The sequence below is a fragment of the Astatotilapia calliptera genome, chromosome 23 (assembly GCF_900246225.1).
Source record: "Astatotilapia calliptera chromosome 23, fAstCal1.2, whole genome shotgun sequence".
Taxonomy (NCBI): domain Eukaryota; kingdom Metazoa; phylum Chordata; class Actinopteri; order Cichliformes; family Cichlidae; genus Astatotilapia; species Astatotilapia calliptera.
The window spans coordinates 21708928-21722519 of NC_039323.1; the positions used below are offsets into that span (position 1 = coordinate 21708928).

Sequence of the window (13592 nt, forward strand, 5' to 3'; positions counted from 1 at the left end):
GCACCCCAGATGGGACTCAAACCCACAATCCCTGGCTTAGGAGGCCAGTGCCTTATCCATTAGGCCACTGGGGCTGCACGCAGTGAACCCAAACATACTGCATATTGTTTAGTGTACAGCTGATCCATTGTGAATAGCAGCACAATGGAGCTGCTATTTGTTTGGTGGTGTTTCTGTTGTCTATGGAGATTCATAAAACCACACGAGGACCAGAGAGTAACTAAGCTCTGGATCACCGGCTCTAGTTACATTAAGCTTGAACTCTTAAAGAATCTTTGAAGCATTTTGCTTCATTTATGTCAAAAAGAGTTAAGACAGTGAAAGGGGTTTCTTGCACACTTTGGGCCCCTTCGTACCAACTGGGCATTGTTAAAATGCCACAACCTACCTGAGTATTGTTGCTGACCATGTCCATCCCTTTATGACTACAGTGTACCCATGTTCTGATGGCTCTTTCAAGTAGGATAACACACCATGTCACAAAGCTCAAATCATCTCAAAGTGGTTTCTTGAACATGACAATGAGTTAACTGTGGGGGGCCCAGTATCCATGGCAACCCCAGCCACGTGCTCAGATTCACATGCAATTCAGGTAATTCAACCTACAATGAAAATAATGCAATATAAGGTCACGGGCCATCTAACAACCTTCTGATTGGTAGACTACCTGCTCTACCTCCTTAGCTACAGCCACCCATGAATGAATGATTGATGCAGAAGAATCCAAGAAAAATGCAAAACTTGAAATTAACATAAAAGGTCCCATTTATTATTGAAAAATGCAGACAGAACATGAAACTACATTTTAAAGACACATAAATCCAAATCTGAAAGATGATCAATTTTTCTTTTTGTGAAAGATGAAGCTAAAGAAGATACATAATGAGATATGAGAAGCTAGAACCAGAAAATGTGTGGTATTTTTGCCTTAAATACCACAAATCCACAATTTGAATCAATCCTTTATTAATCTCACTGATTACATTTCTGTGACTCAATTAACCTTCGCTGCTTTCATCTCTGTATGAATAAACATTAATTTTTCCATATCAAATTTGAAAGCAGGCACAAGCACAATCATTCACTGCACAGCTCACTTCTTTGTCACATAGCCATCACATTTTCTCATCTGCGGCATGCCTGGTGATTGTACCAAAATCTGAATCTGGCTGTTAACGCTGGTGAGCTTCAAATGCAGAATATTTGGTTGCGAAAGTAGAGCTTCGCCGCAGCAATGACCCTGACTGTAAATCACTGCTGAAACACCCACAAACAACAGAGTAAAATGATGCCACAGATGTCCAAACTGGTGTAGGAGGAGGAGGATGGGAGATCAATCTTCAGAATATGAAGTAGAGATCTGACTTCAACCCGCAGCCCTTTCCTCTCCTTGCTTAAACCGAGCTGTCAAAGCCCCTGGCTTAACACAAGTCTCCAAAACCCCCATCGACAGCGAGCCCTTACGTCGCTCCCTCTTTGCCCAGTTTTTTTCCTGCCTGTTTTCACCTCTTTCTCTGTTTCACTGCATATATACCTGCGTGTGATTTTTTTTAAATCATGCAGTTGTATGAAAAATCATGACCCTTCCATCCTCACTCCCACCAAACCACGGCCTGAGGCGGTGCGTGTAACAAGCACACCTCTGAGCCCTGGCATGTCTCCTCTGCGTGGTGCTATAATATTGACTGAATTAATACCGTGCCTGATACAGTCTGTCAACACTGTTGTTAAATGCAGTACTCAATCAAACTGTGTGGAAATATCATACCTGCCACTCAACCGGGGCATTGTGGGAGAGGTCAGCTCATACGGGGCGTGCAGAGGGCCGCCATCCACGGAGAAGCTGAATATGAATACGGGGGGAGGAAGACATGCAGCGCATTTGAATACCAGTGACCTTATATGCATGCTTTTCATTGTAGGTTGAATTACCTGAATTGCATATGAACCTGAGCACCTGGCTGGGGTTGCCATGGATACTGGGCCCCCACAGCCTGTCTCTCTCTCGCTCTTTCTTGCTCTCTCTATCGTGCACACATAGGCGGCGGGTTGCAAATCTGAAGATGTGACTTTCAGAGATATCAAGTAAAATATTGTGGTGTTGAGGTGCGGTATCAAGCTGCAGCTGCCAGGCAGGAAAGTTATCTAACACGGAGAGATTGTGCTGACCCGGACCTCTCGCTAATCTAGGCTGTAGGCAACACCGTGTATTGGGCAATCTCAATCGATCCGTCAAAGTGTCAGCCGCCCCCACCTTTTCCCCCCATGCAAGGATTTTTTTCATTCTCTCTCCTCCCCCCGCCTCTTTCATCTGACCATCTAATCGTTGATGCTTTTTTATTCTTAAAGGTTACATGTTTTCATTTCTAATCCCATGGCCGTAAGTAGATTCATAAAGTTATCACCGACTGAATGTTTGCTCATATGTTTCATTTATCCATCCATCTTTCCATCCATCTTCTTAATTAAGCACATATCTAAATGAGGGTGGTGGGAGGGTGGGAAGGTATCTTCTAATTATCCCTTTCTGTTTGAAGCCTGCTTAATAATGCGCAATCATGCAGGCTTTGAATGCAGTTGAAGGGTCCATGTGGAGACCAAATTAATGCACACGTAAAACAACTGTCTATCCGCTGAATGCAGTTTAGTTTTACATAAGCTTTAAAGAAATCAAAATCATGACATGCTTCAGGAACAGGAAGCCCAGACTGCAGTAGTTCCAGAATTAACGGGAACTACTGGCTGCAATTCTCACTAACAGTATAAAATATACACGTAACTATCATGATCATTGGTTTTGGACTCTGAATTTTAAACTATCGATGTTAGCATTCTGGGTAGCACTATATCTTTGTTTTTGTTTTTGCTTGTTTGTTTTTATCTAAACCAGAAGTTACTTTGTGTGGAAGAGAAAGTGTAGCACCAATTTATCATTAACACTAAGCTAGCAACTTCATAGACAGTATAAAGCTATTGTGACATTGCAGATTGGTTTCGGACACTCTATTTTTAAGCTTCGGTGTTAGCATTTTGGCTACCACTGTTTTGGTTTTGTTGAAGGATGAGAAAGTGGTTTGTTAATTCGTGAGATAATACTAAGCTAATAACTTTAGCCAGTATAAAAAACTGGACAAAGGTACGTTGCCTATTGGTTTTGGACTTTTCATTCTGAATCTTCAACATTAGCATTTTGGCTACCGCTGTGTTATTTTTTGATTTGGATGAAAAGGTGGAGCACAAATTTATCAGCTAATACCAAGCTATTAGCTCCATACATTTAGGACCATAACTAATCTCCAAAGGACTGTAAGTCTTTTTGAAACCATAGCTATTGCCATCACAGCTATTGGTTCTCAGACAGAATGCAGGTTTAAGACACGTCATTGTTGGTTTCATTTTTCTTCATTTTCCCGACCTGGAAGCAAGTTTTACAATGCACAGAGATACACATATTGATTAATTAATGCAATATCTTTGTGGATGGACACAAAGCAAACCACAATATTAGTCAGATTAACTATTAAAATGATACAAAAGGCTCTGTCCAGTTTAATGACTCAATGAGGCCTTGTATGACTATCATCTATAGCTGCCTACCAAGCTCAGTTACCCAGCAAATGAATTAGAATGGGAGAGTTTTTAATGCTGTTAAATATTTTCACATGGGAGTCTGTGGGCATTGACTCTCTTTTGGAGCCACCATCAAGTGGCCACTAGTACTCCTCTCAGGAGGTTACTCCCAGTTTGTCCCGAAAGGCTAAAGCAAGGTGCACACTGAAAGCATTATGCTTCCTGTGAGGTTAGAGGGGGTCATCTACTAATCAAATGGTCAGTGATCAATCCGGGACTCCTCCAGTCCACATGTTGAAATATTCTTGGGCAAGATCCTGAACCATGAGCTGACCAGATGCATCCAGTGTGTGTGTGTGTTTGAATGTCAGTAAAACTTTTATAAATAGTGTATTTACTACCAGGTCATATGTCAGTCAGTGGTATTCTGTACTCAGAATGGTAGCTTCTTCAGTTTTATTTCACCGATAGTAGCTTGAAGTCACCAAATGTTATTCACTTTACATGGTTTCTGATCGCTACATCCCTGCAATTCGCTTCCATCATAGATGCAGCTCAGCCAAAGAGATTAGATAATGGATTCTGAGATTACTAAATCAAATGGGTATCCTGGTATCCTTCAAATGGGTGGTCCTTTTTGTGGATTTCCTCTTACTGTATGGACAGAATTTTCTTGCTGAGCTCTAATGGAGTGATATGTCGAGGTTTGTTGTAGGGTCAGAACATTGCCAATAAACCTAAATGCAGCTGCTAGGGGGAAGAATGCCTAATTAAATGCACAGAATAAGTACCTTGGATTGATATTAGCACCAAGCTTAATAAGCAGCTCAGGATGAAACCAATCCACAACAAATGACACTTCTTCCCAGTTTCATTATAAAACATCACTCCTTCTAGTAGCTGTTACATTTATTCAAGCCTGAAAGTATAATTTATTTCTACATCGACACGTGGCTTTAGTTTAAAGATAAAAAATAATTTCCGTTTCATGCAATGAGGTGCATCGATTTTACGTTTGGAGAAAAGAGCAGTGATAAGGGACCTGTATTTGGCATCAGCAGACATCCTAGTTTAAAGAGAAATAAGGTTGGACTGTTGCAATCGAAGCTGATTTAGCCTTGTAAAAAATATACTATTAAACCCGGCACAGCTTCAACCATAGTGCAGCGCAATCACGCTGTTTTCCATACATGTATCACAGCCTTGAACTTTTCTAGACATTACCTGATGAAGGCCTGTGTGAAAACGCCGATGTCTAAATCATTTAGATAGGACATTAAATTGGATTACTTTAACTCGTTATGTGTTGGACTAAACAAAACACTAACAGCACGACTGCAGTTGGTTTAAAATGCTGCTACACACCTGACAGGTGCATGAAGGCTTGATCATATTTAGCTTTCTAATTCCTGAATTGTTGCACTGTCCTTCCTGTGAAGTACAGGATCAATTCTAAATTATCACTTATAAGCGCTTCCCTAGGCTCGCTCCACATGACTGAACAAATCTTTTACAAACCTATGTCCTATGACGCTTACTTACATCTGTTGATCACCACCTTCTAGAAATTCTGAGTTTTCGATTGGCTTCCAGTGACACCCCAAAACTCTGGAATCATCTCCCTCGCCAGATTAGGTCATTTACCTCACTAAAACACTGACTACATACTTGTTTTTATTCAGACTAGCTTTAAGTTACGGATTCATTTAAATAATAATAATAATGCATTTTATTTGAGGGCGCATTTCAGAAACCCAAGGTCACCTTACGAAGAACAAAATTAATAAAAGGAACAATAGTCATAAAATAAGTTAAAATTGCAAAACAGAGCTTGACAACAGATAAAATCAGCACTAAAGCGAATAAACCAGTTTAAACAGATGTGTTTTGAGCTGTGACTTAAGTCAAAGTCAAAGTCAAAGTCAACTTTATTTGTCGATTCTGCCACATGTACAGGACATACAGAGAATAGAAATTGCGTTACTCTCAATCCATAGATAAATAGCAAATGAACATTTAAATATATTTAAATATAAAAGTGATTAAAAATGCAAGTAAAATAATTAAAAAGTAAAAATTTAAATAAATACAATTTTACATATAACAAGAAAGCTATACAATATACAATATAATGGGTAAGTGACATTGAGTGTAAACCAAATATGGAAAGGGAGTCAATATTTCCTGTGGCAGGAGGAAGAGAGTTCCAGAGCCGAGGAGCAGAGCGACTGAAAGCTCTGTTCCCATAGTAATAAGGCGTGAGGACGGAGCAGTAAGATGAATAGCAGATGATGATCTGAGAGGGCGGGAAACAGTGGTGATATGGAGCAGGTCACACAAATATGAAGAAGCAGATTTATGGACACACTTGTATGTAAGAAGTAAGATTTTAAAATTTATCCTGGCTTTTATGGGCAACCAGTGAAGCTGCTGAAGAACTGGGGTAATATGAGCTCTTAACGGAGTACGAATTATGACTCGTGCTGCAGAATTTTGAAGAAGTTGGAGTTTATGAAGGGACCTTTTAGGTAGACCAAATAGGAGGGAATTGCAGTAATCAATACGGGACATAATAAGACTATGGACAAGGATGGCAGCAGCATGGGGAGTAAGGAAGGGACGGAGTCGGTTAATATTACGTAAGTGGAAGTAAGCAGACAGGGTTATGTAATTAATGTGAGACTGGAATGAATTATTAAGTATGACACCCAAACTTAACCTGAGGGGAGGGAAGGGTAGGAGAATGTAAAAATAGTAATAATAGTAAAATAGTAATAATAATAATAATAATGACCGGTGAGCAGCGGCAGCCAAGCGCGCCAGCGTACACTCGACCGGAAGTTCAATTTACATCTCTTTTACACTTATTATTTACTGCTATCAGTTTTTTGTTTGAACTCTTCAACGCCCAGTCTATTTTAGGCTATTTGATTTACATGTCAAATATGTTTTTATAAGCTTTTGAGACTTCTACACCATTAAAGTGATTTTTTTTCTTCCTGAAAAACCAAAATAAATGGTAGAATAGATTTTGAGGCAGTAAATTGCAAAGAAAAAAAAAAGCCAGATATAGCAAATGTGATAAAAACTAAAACTCATAAATGCAAATTAATATTTATTTGATTTACAAAAAGGTTTGCGGAAGGTTCAATAAATACTCCATTTCGTGCTTTAAATGGTTAAATCATTTGGATAGTTTTCGATGATTTCACATTGGATGTTGTAAATATAATATATATATAAATAAACTTGCTCGACAAGTCAGGTTGTACCTGTGGCAGGCTGATGAATTCACAGTGTACAGACATCACGTGTAATCACGTGTTCTGCCCCTCGCAGTACGAATGCATTTAAAGCAGGGTGTCTCCTGTTAGTACAACAGGACTGATGCGGACAATATCCGAATCCCATTCTGCTGACACTTGCTGGAGCTCACGTCTGAAAAAAAAAAAAGATAAAATATTTGCCACTGTGATAACTTTCCAAAGTTGTTGTGCTATAAATAGGTTTGCAGTTTCTTATGGGACACAGAGTCACAGATGTGTACAGTCAAACCGGTCATTCATCATCTCACCTGAAACACCTGGCACCTGAAAAAACATGAGCCTAACAGCACGATATGTAGTGAAGGTTGCCAATTCTCATTTATTTTAAGAACCACGTTTTTTTCTCTTTTCCCTATTTTCGGTTTTTGAATTTTGATTGCTGAGAGTTTGAAGCCAGTCTCTGTTGTTTCTCTTTCACTTAGAGTTTCAGCTGAAGCCATTTCTCTCTGTGAAGATTCCAGAAGTGCGCAATGAGACCTGAATATTTTCTTTAATTAGGGTTCTGTGGGAATAGATGACTGCTCATACAGGTATGCGTGCTTGGAGGTAAAACACGTAGTCCAAGCCCTGCAAGAATCTTATGGATGTAAAGGAAGTTCTACCCCAATGAACACAACATTTTCAAAATACTGTATGATCTGGCGAAGTAAAAAAAGGAAAGAAGGAAGAAACATCATGTTAGAACGGGTGATATCAGTCTGCTGTCTTTTATGTCTCGTTCGACATCGGTTCAATACATCTGATATGAGATGTGAGGAAGAACAAAAAAAACATCCTCGCGGTGAAAGAACAGAAGTGCTTTTACATACTTTCAGCTTCTGATCTCTGACTTTTTTCAGCTTGTTTTCTCTCCTAAGTGGAAATCGACATTCAATCACCTCCTGTTGCCTTTTTTCTTTCAGCCAGCCGGCGGGAGGGCAAGACAGTGGTAAAGGCAACCACACACATATGATGGGCTAGATCTTCGAGTGTGTGCGCTTGATACGCTGCTCCCCTCTCTCTCTTGGTCATAACGTGTCATTCAGGACTCTAATACTCCCAGCAGAGCCCCACGACACGGGGCGTGTGGTCATCTGTCACGCAGAGGAGACGAGTGTGCAGTGTGTCAGTGCCCTTGTATATCTCCGCCATCTAGACCGGCTGTATACGTGGTTTTTGTGTTTTTACAGCTTGGATGTGACTCGGTCTTTGTGTGTCTGTGGAGAGACGAGGGGAAGCTGTCACTCATGCCGTTACCATACCTACCCCGCTCTCATCCCTTCACCTTCTCTCGCTGCAGAGTTCAAAGGTTGCCATATCCCCAGTGGGAACACAATGCGCTCTGCCCTCGAGCCATCGGTGCAGGCGCGCTTGGCAGGTGGGGAAGATACTCTAACCTTTGACCCAGTGAGGTCTTAGCAGTGAAGAAGAGGAGGGGTGGGGTGGGGTGGGTGGTGGAAGGCTGCACAGGCTTGTAGATTCAATTGATCCTGGCTGAGGACTGCCATATAGAGGTTGTGGGCGGAGTGGCCTTAGAGCTTCAGAGCTCAGTGACTCGTGCTGACTGCCTCCTGGATGTCAGACGGCCCTGGGCGAGAGAGATAGCCGCTCTCTAATCCGCAGTCTCTCTCACCTCGCCTCCTCCGTGTTTCCAAGATAGCAGATCTTTTGTGTCAGATCTTTGCAGCTGTCACCACTGTTGCTTGCAAGGATGATGCTGGCTTTGTGCGTGTTTGTGTGTCTGTATGTGTGTGTGTGTGAGTGACAAATACACATGAAAACTGATAGATGTAAGAGGTGCCTTTACAATGGCCCCCCTAAAATAGAGAGCAAGGTACCCATGGGGCAGGAAGTGTCACAAATATCATGTAAATTTAAAAGAATGTATTCAGGACAAGGGGTTGTCTTATGCCTTATGTTTGACAGAGATGAGAATACTTGGTTAAATTTCTTTATAATATGTAAAGAGATACACATTCAAATTTCACTTAGTTTTATTTTCATTGTGTTTAGTGTGTTTATTTTATTTGAAAATTAGACTAAAGATGAAAAATCTCTTTTACTAGTGTCCAACAAAGACAGCAGTAAGAGTGGCCCTAGGAGGTAAAACAGGTCATCTACTAATTGGAAGGTTAGCGGTTCGATCCCCAGCTGCTCCAGTTTGCATGCCAAAGTGTCCTTGGGCAAAATAGTGAACCTCAGGTTGCTCTCTGATGCTTCAGAAGCATGAAAGTGTGTTAATGTTAGATAGAAAGCTATTAGCAATGAAAAAGTGCTTGTATGAATGTTGTTTGAAAAGCACTTTGAGTGCTCCAGCAGAGGAGAAAAGCTTTATATAAGAACCAGTCCATTTTCCTGTAAGTAGCATAAATTAGTAGCGCATACACATATAAATATACAAATCCGTGGACCAGTTAAATGCAGAGTGTCAAAATGAGCAAACCTGAAACATCTGCATTATCTGATGCACACGGGGCCATTTTAACCCTTCTGATACAATCAACACTAAAACATTTGAGACAAAATTACGGTTTATGTCCAAAGAATTTATGCTGAAATCCCATCTCAAGCACTTAGCTCAGCTCAGCCGTCTTTCAGAAGAAAGGAATCATAAAATATGTGTGCGGAGAAAGAGCATCCAGGTTGTGTGTTTGTGTGCGTGTTTGTGTTGCCGTTTCCATGTATGCATAGGGGAATAGCAGGGGACAGTCAGGAGCAGGGTTATTTACTCTGCGGCCCAGGCGACCTGTCCGTCCTCACGTCCAGCCCCAGCAGATTAAGATGCAGCTGCTGGCGGCTGCCAGAGTGGGCTGAGATTGATGGGGAACACGGGGGCCGCGGAGGCCCTGCAGAATTCTGAACAGAGCCTGAGCGCACCGGTCGGCTATGCTGCCAGCAGACGCCAGCTCCTCTCCCCTCTCTCTTGTCACCCCTTTTTCTATCTTTTTCCCCCTGACTTTTCTTTATCGCTCTATTGCTCTTCCTGCCATTGCCCCCCCCCCCCCTCTTTCTTTCTGTCATTCTGACACTTCCTGCATTCCTGTTTTTCTGTCACTCTTTGCCCCCCCCCCCCCACTCCCCAACCAGTCTCACAACCGCCCTCCACCTTCCACTTACTAACCCAACTCAAGACGCTGTCTCAGCAGCTTTAGCAGATTTGGATGTCATGAAACTGCAGGTGTGTCAGTGCTGTGTGTGTGTGTATAGGAGTGAGGAGATATATGCTCACAATAAATAATTCTCTGTTTAAGATGGGTGGCAGGGAAGTTAGCTGGGAGATGAATGCCCCTGTGAATATGTGCGAGTGTGTTTATGAGTGCCAGTGTGGATCTTGTTCTACCTGCAAGTTTCAGCCGACAGAAAAAAATAAAAAAGAAACAGCAATTATCGGGACGTGTCAACACGTGCATGCGTTTGTGTTCGCCGGTTCCTCTGAAATAACTCTGATGTGGCAGTGATGCAAGAGGGAAAAGATGGATGCTTGTCTGGATGCTGTGTGTGTCTGCAAATGTGTGTGCATGCTGAACAAACTGCACTGGCAGGATTTTTGTTGGGGTCCCCAGGGCCGGAGATGCATGAGTCAGCGGCCAGTAGGATTTATAGCCAATTGATTAAATTAGCATTTGTTCTCCTACTGGGGCAGCAGCCTGTCAGTACAAACATAGAAGCGAAACACACACAAGCACCCAGGCGGGGAAGAAACAAGCGCACACCTGTACGCCGACTGCTGTAGGGAACGCAGAGGGTGAAAAGAACCACACAGCAGAGAAGAAGGATGGAAAAAAGCAGCAGACAATTAGCAATGATGTCAGTAAGTCAGCATGATTAACATCCGGATCGCTGAGATGTAAATACTTGAAGAAACACATAGTACACTCCTGCGAGACTCCTTTCTGAGCGGCTCCTTCATGCGGCACGGCGAGCAAGCGAGGGGGTCGCGTACACATGGCTTGCTGACAAGCCTTTTTTATGACATTCATCAAAGCCATCTGCCATTTTCCGCTCAATTAATTTGTTATGGGAAGTGGGATCAATTAAGTGCGCGCAGTAATGGCTTTATATCCTTGTTTCCCTTTAATAGCCCAATATTTTCTGTGCTCCACTCTGGCATGAAAAGGGGAAATCGATATCCCCAGCTATTTTCCCCTCCTGTGGACTAATTTGTTTTTGCCACTCTCTTCCTGGCATGATAAACTGGCTGTAATGAGGGGTTAGGGCGAGGGGACAGACTAAACATAAACCTGCACTCTAGCCAACAAGCCGAGCGGGCATGCTTCTTCCGATGCGTTTACTTGATCCAAGAAACAGAATCTACCAAGAGCTGGATGTGGATATTGGGAATGTACTGCTTCAAACTTAACTAGAGACACAGCGGTATCAGGACGGATTGACCTTTGGTCTGTTATCATTTGATGTGTCAGTCACCTGTAGGGACATTGAGTGGCTTAGCTGAGGGTGGAGATGATGGATGGTAAGGGCAGAGTTGAGACAGTGACGAGTGAAGCGGTGTTAGTTTGCGTTACCATTAGCATGGGTGTCACGAGCCCTGCCCGGCTCGCCCTGACCCCCGCGATGCATCGATCCCTTCCCCGTTAAGCCTCCTGATGGGCTCGATGATGAAGAAGTGGGGGAGCGGCGAGGGGGTGTTTGAGCGTGTGCATGTGCATGTCTTTAGAGCAGGTTTAGACCATCATTCGTCCAGAAGAAGGCCTGATGACATTGGCGTATTGATTTTGACATCATCTGGTTTGGATGTGCTTTAGAGGCCGGGTCTTAAACCGAGGCGACCGGAGTGTCACCTTGTTTGTGTCAGCAGGCTTATGGGGTCACCGAGGTCCCAACTGTACAGCCAAGCTGTCGTATTTAACAGAGAAGTCAGACAAGTTGTTTTTGCTGATGAAGGTAAAGGTTGATTTCACAATGTAATTGCTGTAGCATCATGACACTATTGGCAATTAGATCAGCTTCCTATAAGGAAGATGCATTTCTGTCTGCCACCTGGTATTAAATCTCCATCGCTCGTCTGTGGGTACATTTTCCCAGGTAGCTGAAATCCTGGATAACAGACTAACTGCATCAACTGTGGAAACTTTATTATGCATAAGAGGAAGGGGAAAGGCAAAGTGATAGACACCTAAAGTGAAAGGAGAGTACTCCTTAACAGTTGGCCACTCAGTTCTAGAGTTCTTAAGTTCTAGATTTAAAAAATCTTTAATTTAGAATTTGTCTGCTTATTGTCTCAATACAGGCGGGTGTTTTAAAACAGAAGTAATCCCATCTTTGGAACAGTGAAGCAACAGGCGTGGTTAGGGGTAAATTATATATTCCCACTTTATTACATATATAGCACTTAATGGCTCTTGTTATAGCTGATGGTTGACGGTGAATATTCATGGTTCTGGTTGGATGCTTAAAGACAGGTTGCCTATGACACATTGCGCCTTGCTGGTCACCCAGAGGTTTGGGGTTCTACTGGCCCAAAGCAGGAAGTCTTTTTTTTAACCATAGCTATCACCATCTAATGGCCTTCTAATGGAATGCAGGGTTAAGGCACTTCTGATTTTTTTTCATTCCACTAGCGCCGTTCACATTTTATACTAATTTTAAATTAGTGCTAATTCATCAGCTGGTTAGCTAGCATTAAGATGCCTGAAACATGGTTAAGAAGTCCAGGACGGTGTACACATTAGCTGAAGTACTTTCATGCAGCTTAAAAATATAATTTATAAATCATTTATTTTACACTAGTAGTTAAAAGGTAGATAAAGTACTGGTATTTTATTAAGCTAGTATTTTATAGGCATAAGTAGAGAATTCACTATCACAGAAACTTGTAAAAAGAATGACAGATAACACAGGAAAACTCTGCACTAACCCTAAAATATTTAAATGCTGATGCAGCTGATGCTGATGAATAATATAACCCTTATTATTGTTCCCTTTTAAAACCTATGAAAAAGAGGAGGACTACTCGACTATGTGTCCCACAGCAGGGTAGCCTTCCAGCCCGGAGGTCAAAGTCTCCCATTGTTTTCAAAAGTGCACTAAAGCAGTTACCACATGAGAAAATGCAATTCATCACTTGATGGATGATGACCCTTTTAATTTTCACCAACCTAGCTTCAGATCCATAAAGTCACAAACATTTCGTTTTGTATTGACCACTCTACTGGAACTGGAAACGAAGAAATCAATGCACGTCTCCACCTACATTTGCTTGGCACTCTGCCTTGAGTTTTTGTTATGACAGTCAAAAGAAGTATGTAATGTAGCACTGTAATAGGAAAAATGAAAAAGATGCCCATTAATGGATTTTTTTTAAAACAATGGGTGGCTGGGAGCTCTAGGAGGTAAGACAAACCTGCAGGGGTGAATGTACGATAGATCTAGAGAAAGAAAATCCACTGGTGGGCTCAGACCTTGTTTAGTGTCTGCAAGCCAGAAATAAATGACTCTGGTGTTATCTATTAAATATCAATGCATCATTACTGCATTGATTAATTCAGTCATTTGCTTAATTACAATAAACAAATGAGACCAATTACCAACCCCTGCATTGCATTTCTATTGTGGGCCACTAAGCCAGACTGCACAATATTGCTTTACATCAGAATGTTAGCAGTTTCGCTAATTTAAACAGAAAGCAATACTATACTGGGTGGTAGCCTTCTGTTTTTTCAGAATTCCTAAACTAATGGTAGCATTGTAGAATAATAC

The 13592-nt window shown here is 41.8% G+C and overlaps 1 non-coding gene across 1 annotated transcript; it reads right to left on the bottom strand.

Annotated features, from left to right (window-relative positions):
• Window position 1: 1 nt before the first annotated feature.
• On the bottom strand, window positions 2–74 carry trnar-ccu (transfer RNA arginine (anticodon CCU)). Its single transcript has one exon. It is a non-coding gene; the product is annotated as a tRNA-Arg (tRNA).
• Window positions 75–13592: the final 13518 nt, after the last annotated feature.